Source organism: Phyllostomus discolor, chromosome 1, assembly GCF_004126475.2.
Source record: "Phyllostomus discolor isolate MPI-MPIP mPhyDis1 chromosome 1, mPhyDis1.pri.v3, whole genome shotgun sequence".
In the NCBI taxonomy this organism is placed as follows: domain Eukaryota; kingdom Metazoa; phylum Chordata; class Mammalia; order Chiroptera; family Phyllostomidae; genus Phyllostomus; species Phyllostomus discolor.
In genome coordinates, this window is record NC_040903.2 from 127,074,612 (window position 1) to 127,098,059 (window position 23,448).

Here is a 23,448-nt window from a genome sequence, read left to right on the forward strand (position 1 = left end):
GAAGGGACAAATGAAGCAGGGCCATTGAGAGCTGTTTTGCATAGCAATAGCCTTGCAGCTACCCTCTGGTGTGGTCACTTAACATATCTATAACCTTTAACTGGTTGCATAGATATGTTGAATAGCTGTGACCAGCTCTTAGCCAGGGGAATGGAAGTAACTTTCCCACCAAGATGTAACTGGGGGGCAGGTCCCCCAAGTTACAGCGCCTGCGTGGGAGCTCAGAGAAGATTGGTTCCATGACATGAGGCCGCACCTGCCTAGACCCACAATGGCAGTCCAGTAAAGCTGGAAGGCTTTGAGAGTTCTGGCATGTGAGGCCGAGTGTGGGAGGAATCGGAAATGGGGCTGCAGAGGAAGATTGGCTCAGGGATTTAAAACCCAGACTTGGCGGCCATGGAAGAGAGAACCATGCGGCTTTAGCAGAGTGGGGACTCCCAAAGCCCAGCAGACACGGTCTGGGATGCAGCCGCCTGCAGCTCCTCTACCGCCTGGCTCCAAGGCCCAGCTGGCTCTGCAGCCACGGCCGCAAGAAGGGGCCACCAGTAAGTGACTCGGGAGTACTGGGTCACTGCCTGGCCACTGCAGCCACCGCCAGGCCTCTGCAAGCTGTGCCCGCGCTCTCACCACTTGGGCTCAGCTAACCTAGCAGCCACCTGCCCTGGCCAGGACACAATGAGCTCCACGCTAGCCCTCTTGGTGCTGGTGCTGCTGCTGCCGTCACTCTCCCAGAAAGGGGGATCACCACCCCCCCTCCCGCAGCCATGAAAAGAATAACAATGAGGCTTTAGCTGGAGATCCTGGCAATACAACCAATGGTACTGGGAACTAAGGAAGGCCTGCCAGCTGAGCACAAATTACTAGGAAAAACCAAGAGCTGCCTAAGCCACGGACTTCTATTTCTTTTCCTGAGATACGGTACCCCAGACTGGGCAAAGGGGGAAAGGAAGGACTGTGTGTGTTTGTGGGTGTTTCAAGGGACTTTGGGATTTTAACAAAGACATTGTCATTACTTTTAGTCTGTATAACTTGAATAAATAACTCTTTTCTTTTTCACCAATCTCTAGCATGGAGAGTTATAATTCTCTGGCTTAGGGAAAGGTGAACCTAGTACAGGGATACCCCAGGAGAAACGGGGATTAATTCTGCAGCGTTGTGGGACCCTCTTCCCTGGTGGCCAATCGGGGAGGATCATGGGAAACCACGTGCGCAGTAGCTTTAAAGTTATGCAACTACTTGTATATACTCAGTAAAAGCACACCAAAACTAGCCAGGAAAGGTCCTCCCTATAAGAATAGAGTCCCTCTAACCCACGAGGTCAGTCTCTGCTTGGAGTTGGCCTGCTCCCATGTTCTCTTCTATGAACTGTGGGTGTTCGGTTCAATTCTTTGTCCTGATCACTAAGAACCTGGTTACCTGTGCCCACCTGTGACACTACCAGGTGCAGCCAATTGTGGGAGGAGTTGGAAATGGGGTTACAGAGGAGGGTCCAGGCCAGGATTCAAACAAAAAGGCAGGCAGCCTTGTACAACAGGGCCATGCAGGACCTTGTCACTCAAAAGAGGGTGGAAGGACACTCGCCAGCCCCTGGCCATGAGAAGGGGCCACATGGTTTTGGATTAAGAACTGGAGATTGTGGCTACTCCACTGATTTTTGCTGGGAACTGCAGAAGGCCTGCCCAGCTGAGCATGGATGACTGGGAGGAACAGGGAGAAGTGAGCCAGGGACTGCTCTTATTTTTCCTGAAAGGCTGCACTTCTGACTGGCATGCTGTGAGACTGGCCTGACTGGGCGAAGGGGGAGGGCACGACTGTGTGTGTTTGTGGGCATTCAAAGGGAGTGAGGCTTAACGGCAAAATTCCACCATTACTCTAAACCTGTATAACTTTTAATTAAATAATTCCTTTCCTTTGTACCAAACTCTAGCATCAAGAGCCACAGTTCCAACTGGCAGTGAGAATAAGAACCCAGGGCAATAGACCCACAGGGGTTCTGTTACATTTTTTAAAAATATACAGACTAACTTAAATAAAAATTATAAACGCGAATAGGCCTATAAACACTAAAGAAGTAGAATCTGTCATTTCAAATTTTCCCACAGTGAGAATTCCAGGTTTATACATCTTCATTGTAAAGTTCTACAAAGCTTTCAAAGAAGAAATAATTTCAAGCTTACATAAATATTTCTAGAAAATAGAAAAAAAAGAGTAAATACTCCAAAGCATTTTCTGAAGGAGCATTGACTTTGAGAACATGAGAATGATTATAATAACATCTCACTCATGAACACAGAAAAGAAAAACTTAAACATATCAGCAGACTAAATTCAACAAAATGAAAAAGGATAACATATGACTAATAGAATTTTTTAAACATCTTATTTATTTTTAGAAAGTGGGAGGGAGGGAGAAAGAGAGGGAGAGAAACATCAGTGCGTGGGTGCCTCTTGCAATCCCCCTACTGGGACTTGGCCCACAACTCAGGCATGTGCCCAAGACTGGGGATCAAACCAGCGACCCTTTGGTTTGTAAGCCAGTGTTCAATCCACTAAGCCACACCATCTGGGCATGACTAACAGAGTTTTATCCTAGGGATGTAAAATTACTTACATAACAAAATCATCAGGTCATCTTACCAGATGCAGAAGACAAATGATGGATGATATACACTATTAAGATTAAAAATTAATAAAATCTACAGGTATAATATTAAAGAGGGAAGCTCAGTGAATTTGCTGGATGCAATCAAAATGGAAAACTATCGTGCATTCTCTTTTTGAAAAAGATTACTTTGATATGGACCAGTCCTCCTGAAAAGCTGTGTCTCTGTGTGTGTTTGTTTGAAAGTGACAAAGGTAATAAAAGTCTGTGGCAATATCCAGAAAAAAGGGAATACCCTTCTTCAGAAACAAAGGAGTCAGACATTAGGGCCACTGTAATCCTAAAGGCAACTTCTGAAACTAGAAGAGTGAAAGGCTAAGCAACAGAGTACAGCTTTTGTGAGTCCTAGGTTTAAAGAACAAAAAAAACAAGCAAACAAAAAAAGACAGGAATTTGGGACTTTCCATAGAAATGGCTTTAGTAAACACCCCAGGATTTTACCTGGGGTCATGCATGGCTAAGATCTTAGAACAAATTTGAATTACAAATAGATAAATCCTTAGTAGTACTAAAGTAAAACCCTGATTGCATTCCAGTGAATTGCCCTTTTTTTACTCCCCTTTTCTTAGCAAAGTAAATCCTGCAAGTGATCTCATCTACTGAGATATCAGCCATATACCCAAATTATTTTCATAATTTTTTATATCCAATACTTGGAGAAATTTTTTGTAATAAGCAGCTTAAAAAGTAATGTTTGACTTCATAGGGGGAAAAAAGATACAATGCAACAAATTCAAAGGGCATAAAAATATTTGATTTATCACTTACCTGACACACATCTTCAGAAGATATCAAGAAAGTCAAAAAAATCCATGAACTCTAATATGATAAGTAAAATATATAACCCACTGTCTTAGTTTATTCAGGCTGCCATAACAAAATTTGAAGGACTGGAAGGCTTAAACAACAGAAAATATTTCCCAGCTTTATTTATAAATAAGTAACATTCATCACTACATAAGTTTAAGGCATGCAGCAGGATGGTTGGATTCACATATGTTGTGAAATGATCACCACAGTAGGTTCAGCTAACATCCATCATCTTATATAGATACAACAGAAACAAAAGGTTAAGAAAAAAGATTCCCCTTGTTCAGTGTTATCTATAGTCTTGTACATTATATCCTAGTGCTCATGTTATAACTGGAAATTTGTACCACCTTCCACCAATTCCCCCTCTACCAACTCCCTGTCTCTGACAATCAGAAGTCTGACCCCTTTTTTCGATGATTCAGAAATTAATTGACCCATAGTTCTGTAGGAGGGAAATCTGAAATGAGGGTACAAACAGGAGCAGATTTTGGGTGGGAGTTCTTCCAAATTCTGAGTGTCTCTTCACATAAGATCAGTTTTCCCACCATGACGGACCAATGCCCATGACCTCATCTAACACACATTATCTTCCAAAGGCCTCATCTCCACATATCACTACACTGGGAGTTAGGGCTTCAACAATGACAGTTTGGGGGGCACATGTACTTAGTCCATAACACTCAGTTGCATCATAAAACCAATATGAAACAAATTTAAGAAGAATATCTAAACAGCAAATAAGAAAAAACATATATTCCTTCAAATAAAGAAAAGAAACAATGAAACTAGAAAATGAAATATCCACAAATTTATAATACTATGCCCGGCAAACTTTATTTTAAAAATTAAGGGAAAACTGGAAATTTCTACTTCCAGCTATGATTAAGTAAACAGGACTGATATACCCTCCCACCTTTTAAATTACTACAAAAATGTAAAAAAAAAGTATAGATTTTTTTGTATGTTGGTCAACAGGTAGCACAGAAATATAATTCCTGAAAGAAAAATAGCAATGAGATTAGTCCTAAAATTGTCTTCACTTTCTGCCTGGAGGCAGTTTGCAGAATATAACACAGGGAGCAGTGACCCTACTGAAACCCTGCAGTATTTGTGAGTATGTGGAGAGTGATCAGAGTCAGGGAGGTCAAAAGTCTAGAGCATGTATGCAGATATCAGAAGAAAGTGAGATGCATAAGGACAGCTCCAGACACCTGCATGAGAATCCGTTAGAATCCAGCAGGCTACAGGATAAAATTCACTGTGTTAGGCAACCGATTAAAAATGATCACACATGCAAAAAAGAAACTATGACCCCTAAAACCAGGAAAGCTCATCGATAAAAAGACAGAGGTAATAAAAATAGCAAAATAAATAAACCTGCTATAATAAAGATGTTCAATAAGCTCAAATAGAGGATAGCATGGACATGATGAGGAGAAAAATGGAAGATACACAAAACATACCAGAAGAAAATACTAGACATGAAAAATAAAATATCAAAAATGAAAGATATAAGATTGTATTTATAACAGATTAGATACTACAGAAGAAAGATTTAGGGAGTGTAAAGAAAAAATTGACTTTGGATGCTGGGCACAAAATGCAATATACAGATGATGTATTATAGAATTGTATTCTTGAAACCCATATAATGTTATTAATTGATATCACCCCAATAAATTTAATTTAAAAAGACATAGTCATGAGCAATCCAAGATGGTGGTAGAGTAGGTGGAAGCTACACTAATCTCCTCCCAGGACCAATCTGGATATAACTTATGATAGAAAAATCATCCTGAATAACCAACAGAACACTAGCTGGAGAGAGAAGTCTTATAACCAAGGATTTATAGAATAAACCAAATTACCACATCAAGACTGATAAGACATGTGGAAGCATGAAAGGGCTGGCTGGGCTCCCACAGGCAGCAGCTGAAGTTCTAGAGGAATGTTTCAGAGCTCACAGGGATCCCCCTGAGAAGTGTGTATGTCTAAGCCATAAGCTGAGCTTCCCAGCCTAAAGCACAAGAACGGGGCAAGGGACCCAAATAACATCTGGCTGTGAAAAGCAGTGAAGTTTCTCTCCATCAGCAAGAGAAGTCTAGAGAAACAGAGCCTCTCAAAGGGCCAACACAAAATTTTGTTTGCTGCCACTTGCCCTGGGCTCTGGCAGAGGGAGGGCAGAACAGACTACAACCATGTGAGTAAAGTCCAGGGCTGGTGGCTCTGGGAAGAGACCCAAAGGGTCAGCCACCAGAATCTCTGAGCTCAGTCATTCCCTCCCATACTACAAAAACAGTATTTCTTGGGTAGAGCACTCTTCCATGTGAGGCATCAGCCTGGAGTAAAACAACAGCACTGTCTTCAGGAATCCCTCCCACTCCACCTGGTGCAGCTTAAGCTAGGCTGCTGAGTAGTACAATTGAAGATAATGTCATTGATTAAGCCTAATAGAAAGTCTGCAGGTGAAGGTAGATCTCTGGGAGCTTTGAAACATTAGCTCTCTCCCCAACCCAGACCTGGTGCTGGTAAGCCAGACTTGGTGCACAGCTTGGTTCTTTCTGTACACACTCAAGCCCAGCAGAGGGAGCCACAAGCTGTGGATCGCTGATGGCTCCAAACAGGTTGCCCAGGGTTAGTCACAGGCAGAGTCAAAATTGGTATTCACCAGACCCTGTGGATCTACCTAATACATATAGAAAAAACACAAAAAGACAGCCAAAATGGGAAAACAAAGAAACAGAATCCAAATGAAAGAATAAGGGAATTCTCTAGATGAAAAGCTAAATTAAATGGAGACAAGTAATTGATCATATATAGAATTTAAAGTAATGATTATAAGGTGTTTAATAGCATGAAAAAGACATGGGAACCATAATATGGGATCAATCAGAAACAAGGAGTGCAATATCTAAACCAAAAAATACATTATAAGGAATACACAGTACTTAAGATGAAGTAGAGGACTGAATCAGCAGTTTGGAAAATAAGGTAGGAATAAACAGCCAAGCAGAGCAGGAAAAAAAATAACTTAAAAAAATCGAGGACAGTTGAGAAAATTTTGGGACAACAAAAAGCATAACAACACCTACATCATAGGATACTAGATGGAGGAGAGTGAGCAAGGCATGGAGAACGTATTTGATCACCAAAATCTTTCCTAACTTGGTGAAGAAAAAACATACAAGTACCAGAAGAATAGACAGTCCCAAACAAGATGGACCCAAAGAGGCCCACACCAAGACACATTAAAATTAAAATGGCAAAGCTTAAAGACAAGGAGAGAATCTTAAAAGCTGCAAGAGAAAAGCAATTAGTTACCTACAAGGGAGTTCCCATTAGGCTGTCCTCTGATTTCTCATTAGAAATATTTCAGGCCAGAAGAGATTGACATGGAATAATCAAGGTGATGAAAAGCAAGGACCTACAACAACCAAGGCATAGTTTATCCAGGAATGTTATCATCTAAAACTGAAGGAGAAATAAAGAGCTTCCCAGAAAAGAAAAAGCTAAAGAAGGGAATGAACAACAAAACAGTCTTGCAACAAATGTTACAGGGCTTTCTGGAAGAAGAAGGAGAAGGAGAAGAAGGGGATGGGGAGGGGAGGTGAGAGGGGGAGGAGAGGAAGAAAGAGAAGAGGGAAATAGGTGAAATAAAATAGCAATGAATATATATATATATATATATATATATATATGAATAATCACTTTAAATGCAAATGACTTAAATGCTCCAATCAAAAGACATAGGTAGCTGAATGGATAAGAAAACTATATATGCTGTCTCCAAAATGACTTACCTCAAAATGAAAGATATCACAGACTAATAGTAAAGGGATGGAAGACAATATTTCATGGAAAAGAATAAAAAGACCTGGGGAAGGAATATTTATATCCAACAAAATAGAATTTAAAACCAAGTCTACAAAATGACAAAAAAAAAAAGGACACTACATAATGATAAAGAGAAAAATCCAACAACAGGATATGACCTTAGTGAACATTTATGCACCCAACACAGGAACACTTAAATAAGTAAAGCAAATCTTGATGAACATAAAGGGAAAAATCAACAGAAATACAATCATAGTAAGGAATTTTAATACCAAATTGACTTCAATGGATAGATCACCTAGACAGAAAATTAACATGGAGACAACTGTCTTAAATAACACACTAGATCAAATAGGCTTAATTGTTATCTTCAGAGCATTTCACCAGAAAGCAGAATATACATTCTTTTCAAGTGCTAATGAAACATTTTCTAGTATAGAACACAGGTAGAGACACAAAACAAGTCTCAATAAATTTAAAAGATTGATATATCAAGCAACTTCTGACCATAATACTATGAAACTAGAAATCACACAAGAATAAAACTGAAAAATATGTAAAGATATGGAAGATACTAGCATGTTATTAAACAATCAATGGGTCAACAATGAGATCAAGGAAGTAATCAAAAGATGCCTTGAAACAAATAAAAATATGAACACACAAGCTCATATCTGTGGGAAACAGGGAAAGCAATCCTAAGAAGAAAATTCATAGCATTACAGGCCTGTCTCAAGAAACAAGGAAAAGATCAAATAAACAATATAACTTTACTTAAAGGAACTTAAAAATAACAATAAACAAAGCCCAAAGTGAGCAGAAGGAAGGAAATAATAAAGACAAGAGCAGAAATAAAGAAAAAATTTCTTAAAAAATGCAAATGAGAAATGAATCCAAGAGATGGTTCTTTGAAAAGATAAATAAGATTGACCAATCCTTAACCAAACTCGTCAAGAAAAAAAGAGAGGCAGAGAGACAGAGAGGACCCCAATAAATAAAATCAGAAATGAAAGAGGAGTAACAACTGACACCAAAGAAAACAAAGGATTTTAAGAAAATATTACAAAATACTATATGCCAACAAATTGGACAACCCGGATAAAAGAGATAAATTTCTAGAAAGATACAATCTTCCATAACTTAATCAGGAAGAATCAGATAATCTGAATAGATAGATTACGCATCATGATTGAAGCAGTAATGAAAAAAGTCCCCAACAAACAAAAGCTCTGGACCGATGGCTTCACAGGTGAATTTAGCAAACATTCCAAGAAGAACTAACACATCTCCTTCTCAATCTATTCCAAAAAATTCATGAGGAGGGAAGGCTCCAAGCTCATTTTATAATGCATTATACTAATTCCTAAACCAAATGAAGACTACAAAGAAAGAAAACTATAGACCAATATCCTTGATGATCAAATATGCTAAAATCCTCAACAAAATATTAGCAAACAGAATACAGCAATGCATCAAAAAGATCATACAACATGATCAAGTAAGATTTATTGTGGGGATGCAAGGTTGGTATAACATTCACAAATCAATAAATGTGATACACCACATAGACAAAATGAATAATAAAAACCATATAATCTTATTATTAGATGCAGAAAAATAATTTGATAAACCTAGCACCCATTTATGATAAAAAATTGTCATCAAAGTGGGAATAGAGGGAACATCCCTAAAAATAGTAAAGGCTACATATGACAAACCCACTGCCAGCATCATACTCAACAGGCAAAAATTTTAAGCATTCCCCTTAAGATCAGGAACAAGACAGGCACATCTGCTTTCACCTCTCTTTTTCAACATATGGAAGTCCTAGCCACACCAATGAGACAAGAAGAAGAAATAAAAGGCATCCAAATTAGAAGTGAAGAAGTAAAACTGTCATTATTTTTGATGGCATAATACTGCACATAGAGAATCCTAATGATTCCACTAAGAAGCTACTAGAACTGATAAATGATTTCAGTAAAGTAAAAAGATACAAAATTAATATCCAGAAATCAGTTGCATTTTTATATGTCAACAATGAAAAATCAGAAAGGGAAATTAAGAAAACAATCCATTCAAAATGGCTTCAAAAAATAAAATACCTAGGAATAAATCTACCCAAGGTATAAAAGACCTGTACTTGGAAAATTATAAATTACTGAAGAAGGAAATTGAAGAACATACAAATAAGTGGAAGCATATATCCATGTTCATGGATAGGAAGAATTAATATCATTAAAATGCTAGTACAACCAGAGCAATCTATAGATTCAATGTAATTCCTATCAAGATACCAATTGCATATTTCACAGAACTAGAATATTTCAAAAATTTATATGGAACAACAAAGGTCCTGAGTACCAACAGAGAAACAAGAATAATGGTGGAGGAATCATGCTACCTAATATAAAACTATACTATAAGGCCATAGCAATGAAAACAGCATGGCACTGGCATGAAAACAGACATATAATCAACGGAACTGAACAGTGAGTCTAGAAATAAATTCATACCTATATAATGAATTAATATTTGACAAAGGAAGGAAGCACACACAATGGGCTATAGATAGTTTATTCAATAAAAGGTGTTGGGAAAATTGGACAGATATGTGCAGAAAAATTAAACTGTATCACCTTCTGATGCCACACACAAGAATAAATTCAAAATCAGTTGAGACTTAAAAACATTTGATCCAGAACCATAAAATCACAAAAGAAAACATAGGCAGTAAAACTTTAAAACCTTGGCCATTGCTCATGGCAATATTTTTTTCTGATATAGCTCCTCAGACAAGGGAAACAAAGAATATTTAAACAAATTGGACTACATAAAAAAAATTGCACAGAAAAAGAAATCATTGATGAAATAAAAAGACAACCCACTGAATGGGAGAACATATTTGCCAATACATGTGATAAGGGGTTAATATTCAAAGGGCAGAAAATTCTAACCATAAACAAAAATGAGATAAAGAAAAATAAAAATGAAAAATATATACAGAGAGCATTAGTGAACTGTGAAACTATCAAGCAGTCTAACATATGTGTAGTTGGAATCTAAAAAGTTGCCAAGCCATATAGAAAATCTGAATTTGACTCATATATTTCCAAAGGTGCTTTAAAAAGTCATAAAATGACAAATGGAAAATGCACAGCAAACCAAGTAAAATAAATCTAAAAAACTATACCAGGACATAATTGAGCCAATATTCTGCAAAGCACTGATAAAGAGAAAAACTCCAACACAGATTTAAAAACACACACATTACAGACAATAAAACAGGCAAAAAAGAGAATATACTTGTTCAGAAACTACGTAAAGATGATGGCAGTGAAAAGACATCTTAAAAGTGCTGAAAGAAAAAATGTGTATAATTTAGGTATACAAAAATAACTTTAAAATGAATAACTATATTGGAGCAAACAAGAGCTGATAAATTCATTAACTGTGTACTTAACACTGTGAGAAATATTAAAGACACTTCTTTAGATAAAAGGAAAATGATACTAAATAGTATGAAGGTACATAAAAGGCACATGTGTATAAAATAAAAGTATTTTCACAATGTTTATCTGTTTAACATATAGTTGACAGTTTAAAGTAAAAATAATAACCATTTGCTGAAGGGTTTATAGCATATCTATAAGTAAAATATGATAGTAATGACCCAAAGATGAGAGTGCAAATATCGATATAAATCATTGTAAGGTTCTTGTACTATAAATGATATGGCATAATGCCATTTAAAGGTAAATTCTGATGAGTTAAAGACATATATTTTAAATACCACAGTAAACTCTAAAAAGTATGTGTTTGCAACTATATAATCCAATAAGGAAAATAAAATTATAAAAATATTTAATTATTCTAGCCCTGGCTGGCATAGCTCAGTGGATTGAACATGGACTGTGAACCAAAGCATCACAGGTTCAATTCCCAGCCAGAGCACATGCCTAGGTTGCAGGCCATGGCCCTCAGCAACCGCACATTGATATTTCTCTCTCTCTCTTTCTCCCTCCCTTCCCTCTCTAAAAATAAATAAATAAAATCTTTAAAAAATATTTAATTATTCTAAAAGGTGGAAAGAGAGGGGACAAAATGAACCAATGATGTGAAAAAAACAGAAATAAAAATCCAACCATGAACATATAATGTACTCATTTTATGTAATACAAGAATCCCTGATATTTTTGTTCAGCTCTTATATAAGTACTGTAGTGACGGTTTCTAAGTTCTTTATCCACTGTATCTGAAAGCTTATCAGTGTTTTTTTTTCCTTTTATTACCAAGCTTTTGAGACATAATTGACATATAACATTGTATAAATTTAAAGGTGTTCAATATGATTTGGTGCACATATATATTGTGAAATGTTTACCAAAAAAAGTTAATTAGCATATCCTTCACCTCATGTAATCATCATTGTATTGTTGATGTTAATGATGAAAACAATGAAGTTCTAACTCCATAGCAGTATTTAAGTATCCACCACAGAATTGTTAACTATAGTCACCATGCTGCACATTAGCCTCCTGGAACTTATTCATCTTATAATGGAAAGTCTGTGCCCTTGACCAACATCTTTCTATTCCCTCCACCATCAGTGCCTGGCAACCAACATTCTACTCTCTGTTTCTGTCAGTTCAATGGTTTTAGAGTCCACATATTAGTGAAATCATACAGTATTTACATTTCACTGTCAATCTTTTTAAATGCAGCCATTCCAGTTGGTGTTTTAGAAGGCTAAATTTGCTTTTTGACAATGACTAATGAACTTTAGCAGCTTTCTGTATGTTTATTTCCCTTTTAGATACATTTTAATGCACAGCCTTTTTCAAACTTTTCTCATGGTTGATTGGTTGGGGTTTTGTTTGTTTGCTTTTAATCAAGTGTTTCTCACTGATTTATAGCACTTTTGTAACTGGATATGTCCTTTTTCAATTATATGTGACAAATATCATGTCTCATTTTGAGCTTTGCCTTTTAAAATTTCATAATGTAGTGTAATTTTTCAGTCTTTTCCTAATTTTAATGATTTTCACGTTATGTAGAAAAAAAATGTCTACGGTCTCCAAATCATGAATAAGCTGTCTTGTGTTCTTTCCTAAAAGCTTCATTATTTTACCTTTAACAAGTCACATTTACAGTTCATTGTGTATTGGTATTTACATATGGTATAAGGTAGGATTTAGATTCAATTTTTTCTTATGTTAATAGTTATTTTACATAGCAATATTTTTTTCTTTACCCAATTGCTCTGCTCTGCCATTTTTTTTTTTAAATCATGGACACATGGACACAACATATAACGAGTATGGCACAGTGTAACAGTGAAATGAAGAATGTCTGCAGACACTGTATTTTCTGTCATGCTGTTTGGTTCTATCTATACTTATACCACACTAGCATAAATATGTAGCTTTATAATAAGTTATGATATCTGATACTGCCAATCCTCTAACATTGTTGTGTTGAAAAATATTCCTGGATTTCATGGCTACATTTTATTATCAACACAGTAATCCTTCAGCTTAAAGTAATGAACTTTATCTTCATATTCATCCTGTTCTTTTTATCTTCCTTTATCTCTGTGTTTTTTGTCACATCTTTATTTTCTTTCTCTAAAGGCCCTCTTTCAGTATTTCCTTTATTGAGGAAGGCTTCTGACAGATATTGTTTTGTTAAAAATCTTTTCCTTTTGTCTTCATTTTTCTCCACATGCAAAGTTCTGTTAATATTTGAATATGCATTCAATATCTCCATATACTCTGGAAGAAACGTATACCTTGATTATTATGAAATATCTTTCAATCTCTGCTATAGTTTGTTCTCAAATCTATTTTAAATCTTCTTCTTTAAATTTACTGGTTTTATAAAGAGAAAGGAAGGGGGAAGGGAGACAAAGAGAGAGAAAAAATAAATTTTTTTGCCACTTACTTATGCATTCATTGGTTGTTTCTTGTATATGCCTTTTCCAGGGTTTGTACCTGCAACCTTGGTGTATCAGGATGATGCTCCAACTGAGCTACCCATCCAGGGCCTCTCAAATCTACTCTGAATAATATTAACATACACTGCCTTTATTTTGAAGAGTATTTACATGATGTATATATTTCACCTTTTTGCTATTACTTGCATTTTTTAATTTAAAATGGTTGTCTTTTAAGGGAAATATTAGTGGGTCTTGCTTTTATATTCAATATGATCATTTCTGCCCCTTACTTTCAGTGTTCATACCATTATAGTAATTCCATGAAATGAGAGAAAAATATAAGAATGCCCATGATCTCCATTTACATTTACTATTGTAACAGAGCTCCTAACTCATTCAATTAGATAACAATAATATAACAGAACATTTTCACTTCTTTAAAACATTTTGTTCTCTGTCTAGACATCTGTCATCACCACCCCATCCCCACCCAATTTCCTGGCAACCCATGATCTTCATAATGTCTTCATAGTTTTGCCTTTTCCAGAATATCATACAGTTGGAATCATACAGTATATGTCCTTTACAGATTGGCTTATTTTTTTTAATACTGAGCATTCAAGGTCCTTCCATATCTTTTCATGGCTTAATAGCTCATTTCTTTTTAGTTCTGAATAATATTCTATTGTTTGAATATACCATGGTTTACTTATCCACTCAATCACTGAAGAACATTTTGGTTCCTTCCAAGATTTAGCAATTATTTATAAAGCTGCCATACATATTTGTGGGCAGGTTTTGTGCAGACATAAATTTTTAACTCCTTTTAACTCCAATCACACCAAGGAGCATGATTGGTGGTTGATACATAAATAGTATATTCAATTTTGTAAGCATATTTAATTTTGTAAGCAACAGGCCAACTTCCAAAATGTCTGTACCATTTTGCATTTCCACCAACAAGGCATGAAAGTTCCTGTTGCTCCACATCCTCACCAGAATTTGGCATTGTCAGTGTTCTAGATTCTGTCCATTCTAATAGATATATGAGGTGTCACAGTGTTGTTTCAATTCACATTTCCCTGATGACATACGAAGTGCAGCATATTTTCTTATGTTTATTTTCCATCTCTGTTTCTTGTTTGGTGAATTGTCTTAAGGTTTTGGGAGTTGGCCCATTTTTTAAACATATTGCTTGGTTTTTATTGTTGATGTTATTCTTTGTATATTTTGGGTAATCCTCAGTTATCAGACAATGTCTTTTGTAAATATTTGCTCATGGTATGTGACTTGTCTTCTCATTCTCTTCACATTGTTTTTTTAAACAAAGTTTTTAATTGCAATGATGTTCAGCACCAATTATTTGTATCAAGGATCATGACTTAGGTGTTGTGTGTAAAAAGGCACCGTCATACCAAAGGCCATCTAGGGTTTCTTTTGCATTATTTTCCAAGAGTTTCATAGTTTTGCATTTTACGTTCAGATTTCTACTTCACTGTGATTTAATTTTGTGAAGGATAAAAAGTCTGCATCTAGATCTTTCTTTTTGTATGTGGATGTCGAGTTGTTCCAATACCATTTATTGAACAAACTATCTTTGCTCCATTGTATTGTCACTGTTCCTCTGTCAAAAATTAGTTCACTATTTTACAAGAGTCTATTTCTAGAATTTCTACTCTGTTCCACTGATCTGTTTGTCTACTTTTTCCTAATACCACACTAGCCTGACTACTGTAGCTCTATAGTAAATCTTGAAGTCAAGGAGCAATAGTCCACAAACATTGTTCTGCTTCAATATTGGCTATTCTGGGTCTTCTGCCTCCACAAAATCTGTAGAATCAATTGGTTGATATCCAAAAAAGAACATACTGAAAATTTGATTGGGATTCACCGAATCTAGAGACAGGCTGGCAAAAATGACACCTCGACAACATTGAGCCCTTTTCTCCATGAGGATAAATATCTATTTATTTAGATTATATTTATACTGTTCTGTGTTTTCCGTGCATGGTCCTTTTATAAGCTTCAGAAGCTACAATTTTTGGATGATATAAAAATAGGATATCTGGGTTTGTGATACAAGATAATAATTTTGTATAATTTTAATCAAACATTTTGATATTCTTGTTTTAAATTTGTACTAAACTCATAATTATTCAGAATGGTTATAGAATGCTAGTTAATTTACATTCTAATGAAGTGAAAATTCCTACATATCCTAAATAGAGATTGCTAATTTGGAAGGAATTTCAGCATGTCAAAATATATCTAATACTGAAAAGATAAGCAAGAGACAAATCTCTATGACTAACCATTTCTCATAAGGACATTCAGTGCCTTGGAGTTGCCATTCTTGTTATTTCTAACATATTTGATGTATGTATGTATGTATGCATTTTTAAAGTAATTCCTGATATTTGTTGTTTCTAAATGGATATTTTGCATAAAAATACATTGCAAATGCATAAATCAATGATTTTCATTATTTGGAGTAGTCTAAATTAGAGTTTCTCATAGATCTTATAACCAAAGTTACTATTTTATTAACGCCTGGAATTATTCCAAAAGTGACTCAGAAAATATTCTTAGAAATAAAAACATAAAAGATATATTTGAGTGTAACACCTCCTCTAGGTCTAGAGAACAAACTTGATTATTTTGGAGGTCTAAAATAATGAGAACAAAATATTTACTTGTTTTCATGGGTATCATGTGGTAACAATAAATTATAAGGAAACTGCCAAGACTGGATAAGGATGAACTCTATTTAGACTTGAGGATTGCCAGGTTCTTACTTGATTTTTTTTCAGTGTCTTCCTTATTTATAATTACTTTTCATAATGGGATATTATAGATACTTTTACATGGATACCCTTGTACAACTGCATATGGAGTCATATAAATGGATTTTGTCTCAAAATATTTAGAAAACAGTGACACTGATTTCTGTGGTACTCTCACCAAAATACAGTCAAGAATTACCAAAAATTTTTAAAGAATCTCTCTATACCCTTAATAAGAATTTGCTATGATGAATATTTTTAAAGAATCTCTTTATACCCTTAATAAGAGTGTGCTATGATGAATAGAAAACAAACACAAAAAGGAATTCAGATATTGAGTATCTTCTGGAACCAGTATTATGGGACTCATTCTTGGATACTATTTTCCAGGCTAGAGTGCTCACATATACTGACTGCATCACTGAAATCCATGAGTGCTATAGTTCCACTCTTATTATTCTCTATAACTGTCATTTATATAGAGTCACTCTTTAACTATACTGACCTAAAATTCTAAGATTCTACAGCTTTATTTCAAGATGCATAAGAAACATTGAGAAATGCTTCATAAAATAACCTGGATAAAAATGGAGGCATTATATTAAAAATACATATAATTTTATTTGTCAGTGTTTCCTTTTCAGTTCTCCCCTTAAGTAAGGAATTCTTGTTATAAAAAGCTTACTCTACCTTCCCGTTCCTTTATAAATAATAAATGCATGCTTTCAATTGTGGATTATGTCTCTGTTGGAATCATTACTGTAGTAGGCACTGAAATAGTCTAAGAAGTGCTCATTTGCCTGTAATGGAACTCTATCTTCAGGATATAAATAAGTAAGCAGGTTTTAAAAGGTTATTTGTTTTCCAGATATTAAAAAGTATGTTAAGGCTTTAGGATTTAGCATGGTAATCCATATTTGCATGCAAGTGATCAAAAGAAAGCCAGTCTTATTATAGATTTAGAATTGCCTGACACCAAGAAAAACCATTTAAAAAACAAAGTTGCTTTCACAAACAAAGCTTTCCCCTCAGTTGACAAATCTTATCTGCCTGATGGCTTATTATACAAACAGAAGGAAAATGTGTTTTATGTCAAAGATAAGGTTAATTAGACAAATGAGATCAAGCTACCATCCTGCAAGGTCACAGTTATCATCCAGCTTTACATATGCAATCAAGCATGACAAAGAGGTTGTCACTGGAGTCTAACTCATAATTCAACTCCTGCTTGTCAATATCCCCAATGGTGTGCTGTATATTTATCCCTTCTCAATGATAAAATATCTTCAACACCATTAAAATTCTTCAACATTCTGTCCATTAAATACTTCTGTACCAAAACTATATTATCTAAGTTAAGTGTATCATCTAAACACTTTTCAAAATCAAATCTCTAGGGTTTCTTATATTGTTTTCAGCTAGTAAGAATATACCTATAAAGCACCTGAGTTTTTCACACATCTTTCCATGTACTGATAACCATAAATTTTACTGTGTCTTTCTCCTTCAAATTATGTCATTGGTAATACTAAGCTAGTGTTTAGGATCAATACACATAGATTCTTTCGGTATATACAGTTTCTTCACATGGCAAATCATGGATTTTCTTTGAGAAGCCTTTGGATTACGAACGTTTTCCTTGCTGTGAAACCTCCCACATTTGGTTTCATATTGATGAGAGATGCTTCAGTTTACCCAGAGAATTCTAAAACTGACATATATTAAAATACCCCTACTGACGCTGACAGTGGTATAAGGAGGGTTAACTGTTCAGTCAGTGGAACAGGTTGCTCATCAAAATCACTAGGATAATAACTGAGGCTGAATCTGTACAAGAAGGATTTTTTTCCCCGAATGCATTTCATAGCCAATGCTTTGCAATTAAGATTGTTGCCATGTGTCTGATGTCAGTTGCCAGGAGTGCTCTCCCCACGACATCAATCTCTCCTGGGCCTAAATGTAATCATTATCTCCTAAAGGGAAGCATTTATTCAGACTTCTTCCCAGGGCACTTCACAGTAAGAAATGCAGTACTAGCAACCCACTAACAGGAGGCAGAGAGAGCAGAGGCCTTTCTACAAGTACTGCCAGCTAAGTCATTTTTAGTTTTGGTGTCAGTACTTAAGGGCTTTTGGGACAACTATGCATTATCTCTCCACCTTCTGGAATTTTTACCCAAATGAGACAACACATCAGCACATTAACAACAACAGCCCAATGTTGAAACCTGTCTCTGCAGTCCAGAAAATTACATTTCTATCAGGAAGTATATTTGCATAATTTCAGATGGAAGTAACCTCTTTTTCCACTGACAATTTGCAGCTTTTTATCATTATTTATCTTACGGTAGTTCTTTCTGAACTGTAATACCCTTACCTACCTTACTGATATATAATCATTTCTTTGGACAAATATTCCAGTTGGATTCATTTGTATCTGCTTCAAAACAGCAAGGACAGGGTCCTGATCCATCACTTATCTGAGAACATGTCCTTTAGAAAAATGGTGCTGAGATGAAGGAGAGGAAAGAATAGCAGTGTAAGGGCACTGGAAACACACACCCACTGTGAGTGATGTGCCAGCAGCAAACAGGGTCAAATTCTGACAACAGGAAAATGCAAAAACAAAAATGAAAACATCTCATAGTTGGTCATTAAAAATCTTGTTCCAGTTAATGTCCTTGGAACCTTCCTTTGCTAAGATAAAACCAAAGAATGCTCATACTTTACATGGTAGAGAAATACCTATCGGTGCCTTGGGTTTGACAGACATTTAAATATTTGAACATTCTTATTGAACATTTCCTGTTATCAATATAGAAGTAAAATAATTTCATGCCACTACTTGCTATTAGTTTTAGAGATACAGAGGTCTGGCTCTTTTTAATAGAACCGTAAGTTCAAGAACTTTAAAACAAAGCCATGACAGCTATAAGGAAAACTACCCCAGTAAGTCCTTACAGAAAGGGGAAAAAAATGACTGACAAAACTTAAACAATGATTTTTATAGTGCCAACATTTTCTGTTTGTTATTATTTTCTCTCCCTTGTTCTCCTATTTTTTTCAGATCTCAAATTTTCTGTCTCTTAAAACACACACACACAGATTGAGAAAGAGAGAGAGTGAGAGGGAGATTCTATGTCTGTGTTCACAGAGCCAAGAGTATACAAGAGGGGTTTCAATGATGAACAAAATGATTATAGTGCTTACCATCTGCAGGGAAAGTCAACATTATCAGATAACTGCATGCAGAGACATAACACTGTAACAACTTACAGTTATATGGAGCTATGAGACTACATAAGAGAGGATAATCTGGTCAGGCACAGCAAGAAAAGGTTCCTTCAGGAGGTGACTATCCCTTTGAGACACAAGGCAAAAAGAAGTTCGGAGTGGTGAGAGGTGATCCCCGCAGGGAGAAACAACCTGATGTAAAGCCCTAGGTGGGACGTCACACACCAGGGAAGAACCAAAGGGCCCCTGTGCCTGGAATGCAGAAAGGGAAGAGAGCATCTTGTGGGTTGAGGTGGGGGCATTTAGGGAAGTGCTTAAGAAACCATGATAAGAAACTTTGTCTATATTTTTCTGTAGAGAGGTATAACATCTCAGTTTTGTATTTTGTAAAACTCTTCTTGCCTGCCTGTGGAGAATAGACAGAATAGGTGCCTCTGTGGATGTAAGTAATAATTTAGGAAGTAGCTCAGGGGAGAGATTATGTTCCTTAGGACCAGAGTGCTGATGGTACCAAATGGGCAGAAGTGGATGAATTCTAGATTTTTTGCAATATAACCAGATTAGGTGATAGAATTTGTGGAAGGAAGGAGAAAGGTGACAGGATGACTTCTGTTTTTCTTTTTTCTTTTTCTGGTTTATTGTGAAGTCAGCTCAAAAATAATAGAAGAGTATATTTGGAGAGAGAACCACCTGCTTAGTTTGCACTGCATTAAATTTAAGGCCTGTAGGTAATTAGATGTATTGAATTTATGTGACTGGGAACACACATATTCCTGAGAGGCATCAGGTTTGCTTTCTTTGAGAATTTTTTACTTTTTCTTTTTTTTAAGTGAGCACCGTATAGTATAATTGTGTCCTTTTTGTCCTCCTTTTCAGGATTAGGATTATTAAACCAAATTCATATAGCCACCTTAGTATTCCTGGTTAGTATATTATGATAACCCTGATTTTTTTTAACTGTGGCTTTGTTGGCTCAAGTGTCTGGTATGAGTTCAAGTATATAAATACATGCCTAAAGATATGAAGCATAAAAAATCTATCTGGTTGAGGTAGTGTAAGAATAAAAAAATAATGTTTATTAAAAGGTACTAGAAAGTGTCAAATGTTATGTTTGTCATTATTATGATAAGTGATTAAGTCACTGTCAACTGATATTATCAGAGTTGATCATTTACAAGTCTTAAACATCAGGGAATTTGCTGCAGAAAAATATAAGTATTTTTAGTATTTTAAATTAAATGTCATTAAGCATACCTTAACATATAGAAGATATTAGTTGTATAGTGATTATCATCACTATTATGTACATAGTAAATTATCTTTAGATATATGTATACCTATATCACAGGCATACACATCTCGGATTCAGACATTATTATTCATTGTTTAAGTTCATCAGTGATTTAGATAAACAAGAAACAACAGCAGAAAGAGACAAAAGTACTATTTTACTGGCCAAGACTAATTGGAAGTGCTACAGTGAGAAAAATAACCATCATAACAATCACCACCTCCTCAACCATTCTGCACTAATAACTAATGGATATAACATTGCTTCATTATTGTACTACTTCTCCATTCATTATTTCCTCTAAGAAAGTCCCTAGTATTCCATTTATTTTAAAGGGATTTAATGGATGTGGTATGAATTGTCAATGAGCTTTTTGAAATTTGGGGAACCTAATTAGGAACGTATTTACTTTCTCTTTTTTCAGGGTGATTAATTCTGTGCAAGACTTTCAGCCTAATGTTACTCCAAAGAAAAAATAGAAAGGGAAAAGGAGATTCTACTTCTATGGACTAATGGACTGGTAATTAAAAAATTGAATTAAGCATTAACTCAGAAGGGACAGTTTCAATATATAAATTATTTCTGTTTAGCCTTCTATTGCCAGGGTAATTAAGTAAATCTTTTGGCCTCATCACCATTAGTAAATGAAAATGTATTTGAATTCACTAAGACTTGTGATTTACACTAGGGAATCTGTATCGGTAAATATATTTCCTTTGCTAACAGCTTTCATAAAATCAGATGTTTTATTTAGAAAAAGTCAGCCTTATTTATGGAAAACAAAAATTCATTTATTACATAATTATTTGGGCAGATAAAATCTCTGGAGTTTTTTGCATGGCTGCCTTTAAGAAACAAAGTCTATACATTTCTGTATCTTCAAAATGTGAGAAATCACCTCAGACTTAGACCGGGTCCTCTGTTTCTTTAAGAAAAGTAAAAGATGGAAAATCTAGTTTATCTTCTTCAGGTTTCTTTATTTAATAAAAAGCTCAAGGACCTAAGCAACAAAAGCAATTCTTAAGATAAATGAATAAATCATGTACCAAAGGAGTACAAGGTAATAAAATATACATAGAAGAAACCTACGCTAAAATGACTTCTAATCTGTCTTCTGCATCCTTAGACTCATTTTATGCTACAGTTACAGTTATAATAAATTAACCTAAATATAACCTAACATTCTTTTTGTTTATCTCTTCAAATAAGTCCTTCTACATTATTTTGAGCACACTGGCAACAACACACTGGCTGCCTGTTTTAAATCTTATATAGTCCATAGCACAGTGATTCAGAAACAAATTTTTAACAACAGTCTCTATGTTCTCCAAAGTACATAGATATTTCTGTTGCTGGCATGCTGAATATGCTGCAAAATAAACTGAGGTTATTAAGTGTTTTCTACCCTTTTTCTTCTAGGAAATTTCTATTGCTAAGCACCTAATTGCCAAAAGACAACCTCAGCTATAAGAAACCTTGCTCTTGACAAAAATGCACCCATAATCATTTTCTGTGTAGTGACATTTTGATACAAATATATCTCTAGGAGCAGCAAGCATTAAATATTTGGGAGAAGAAAGGATAAAAAGAAATATGTCAAATTTAAACTAAGTAAACTAGAAAAGTGACAAAACATAGAATCATAAGTATGGACCAGAAAAGGAAGAACTTTTTCACAGAAATTGGCTTGACTTTTCAAATCCTCTGAACATAAATAATCATGTAGTTGATGCATTTATCTGATTTATCCTGTAATTAGAAAGCCCCCCAAATAAATGTGTAGCTGGGAATTTGTCTCTTGATTTCAATTCATTTTCCTATATGTAATTCCCCTTTTCTTCAGTTTTTTTTTTTCAGTATTCATATATATAGGCAGCCACAAACTCTCCTTGAATGACATGGAGAACATGTCATTCAATGATCCAACTGATCAGGAAAAGTATTATTCTAGTTCCATCTTCTTTACCTCCATAAAGCACTAGAGATCAAAGTCATAAAGTGAGTACTTGATTTTTAAGAATCGAAAAACCAGGGATTTTACCTCATCTTCACAAATCATTAGTCGAGCTACTTTGATAAAATACTTGGCCATTCTGTATCTGTTTATTCATGTTCAAAGATTATTTTTTAATCTCTCCCCTGTCTACTCCTCAAGGCTGCAAATATGAATTATGACAATGCATTGTGAAACAACCTTAAAAAATCAGAAAATTCCATAAAGATATAGACCACCAACATAAAAAGTTGTAAATTTTGTACTCCAGAAAGATACGACTCAAAAAAGAAACAAAATAATAAGTAAATAATACTCATTTTAATTTGTGTATTATTTGCAATGCTTTAGTGCTTTTAAACCCATTGGCAATTATCAAACTGAAGGCAATTGACTTACTTCTGGAGCCTGAAGAGGTGCTCACTGCTGTGAAGGAGTCAGCACTCTGCCTGGCTGCTGTAGAACATGGACGGGGTGAAAGCATCTCCAAAACTCAATCTGAGGATGGTGTCAGAAGTAAGGGTGCTCAGCTACAACATATCTTCCCAACACCTGGCTGAATGGTTACAGGGACTCTTCAAAGGAGACAAGCACAGAAAAAAAGTGTATCAAAATATGATCATGAAGTATCTTTGATAACTATAGTTGCTGTTAACTGTGTGATCATCCTCAAACTAGATCAGAAATACCACTAAATAGGATTTAAATAGATGTGCATAGTAAGGCTTTTCCCGTGGAATGTGCAAGGATTCCAATAGATATGTCAGCATTCTGCTTTTCATTTTGGGGAGGAGTCTTCTTATCTCACAATTGAAGATAGTTTAAACAATCAAAAGACATGTAATTCAATGTTATTTATAGGATTTGCATTAATTCAACTTGCAAGCTAAATGTTTAAAAAA

At 35.3% G+C, this 23,448-nt stretch overlaps 1 protein-coding gene across 3 annotated transcripts in view; it reads right to left on the reverse strand.

The window, feature by feature from the left end:
- The window catches only part of LRFN5 (leucine rich repeat and fibronectin type III domain containing 5), a 297,779-nt gene that overhangs the window by 138,411 nt on the left and 135,920 nt on the right, over positions 1-23,448 (reverse strand). For all 3 annotated transcript variants that reach the window (XM_036028880.1, XM_028507840.2, XM_028507838.2), the window contains exon 2: positions 22,946-23,121. The gene's annotated coding sequence lies outside the window, so the exon portion shown is untranslated. The remainder of the gene's footprint in view (positions 1-22,945; positions 23,122-23,448) is intronic.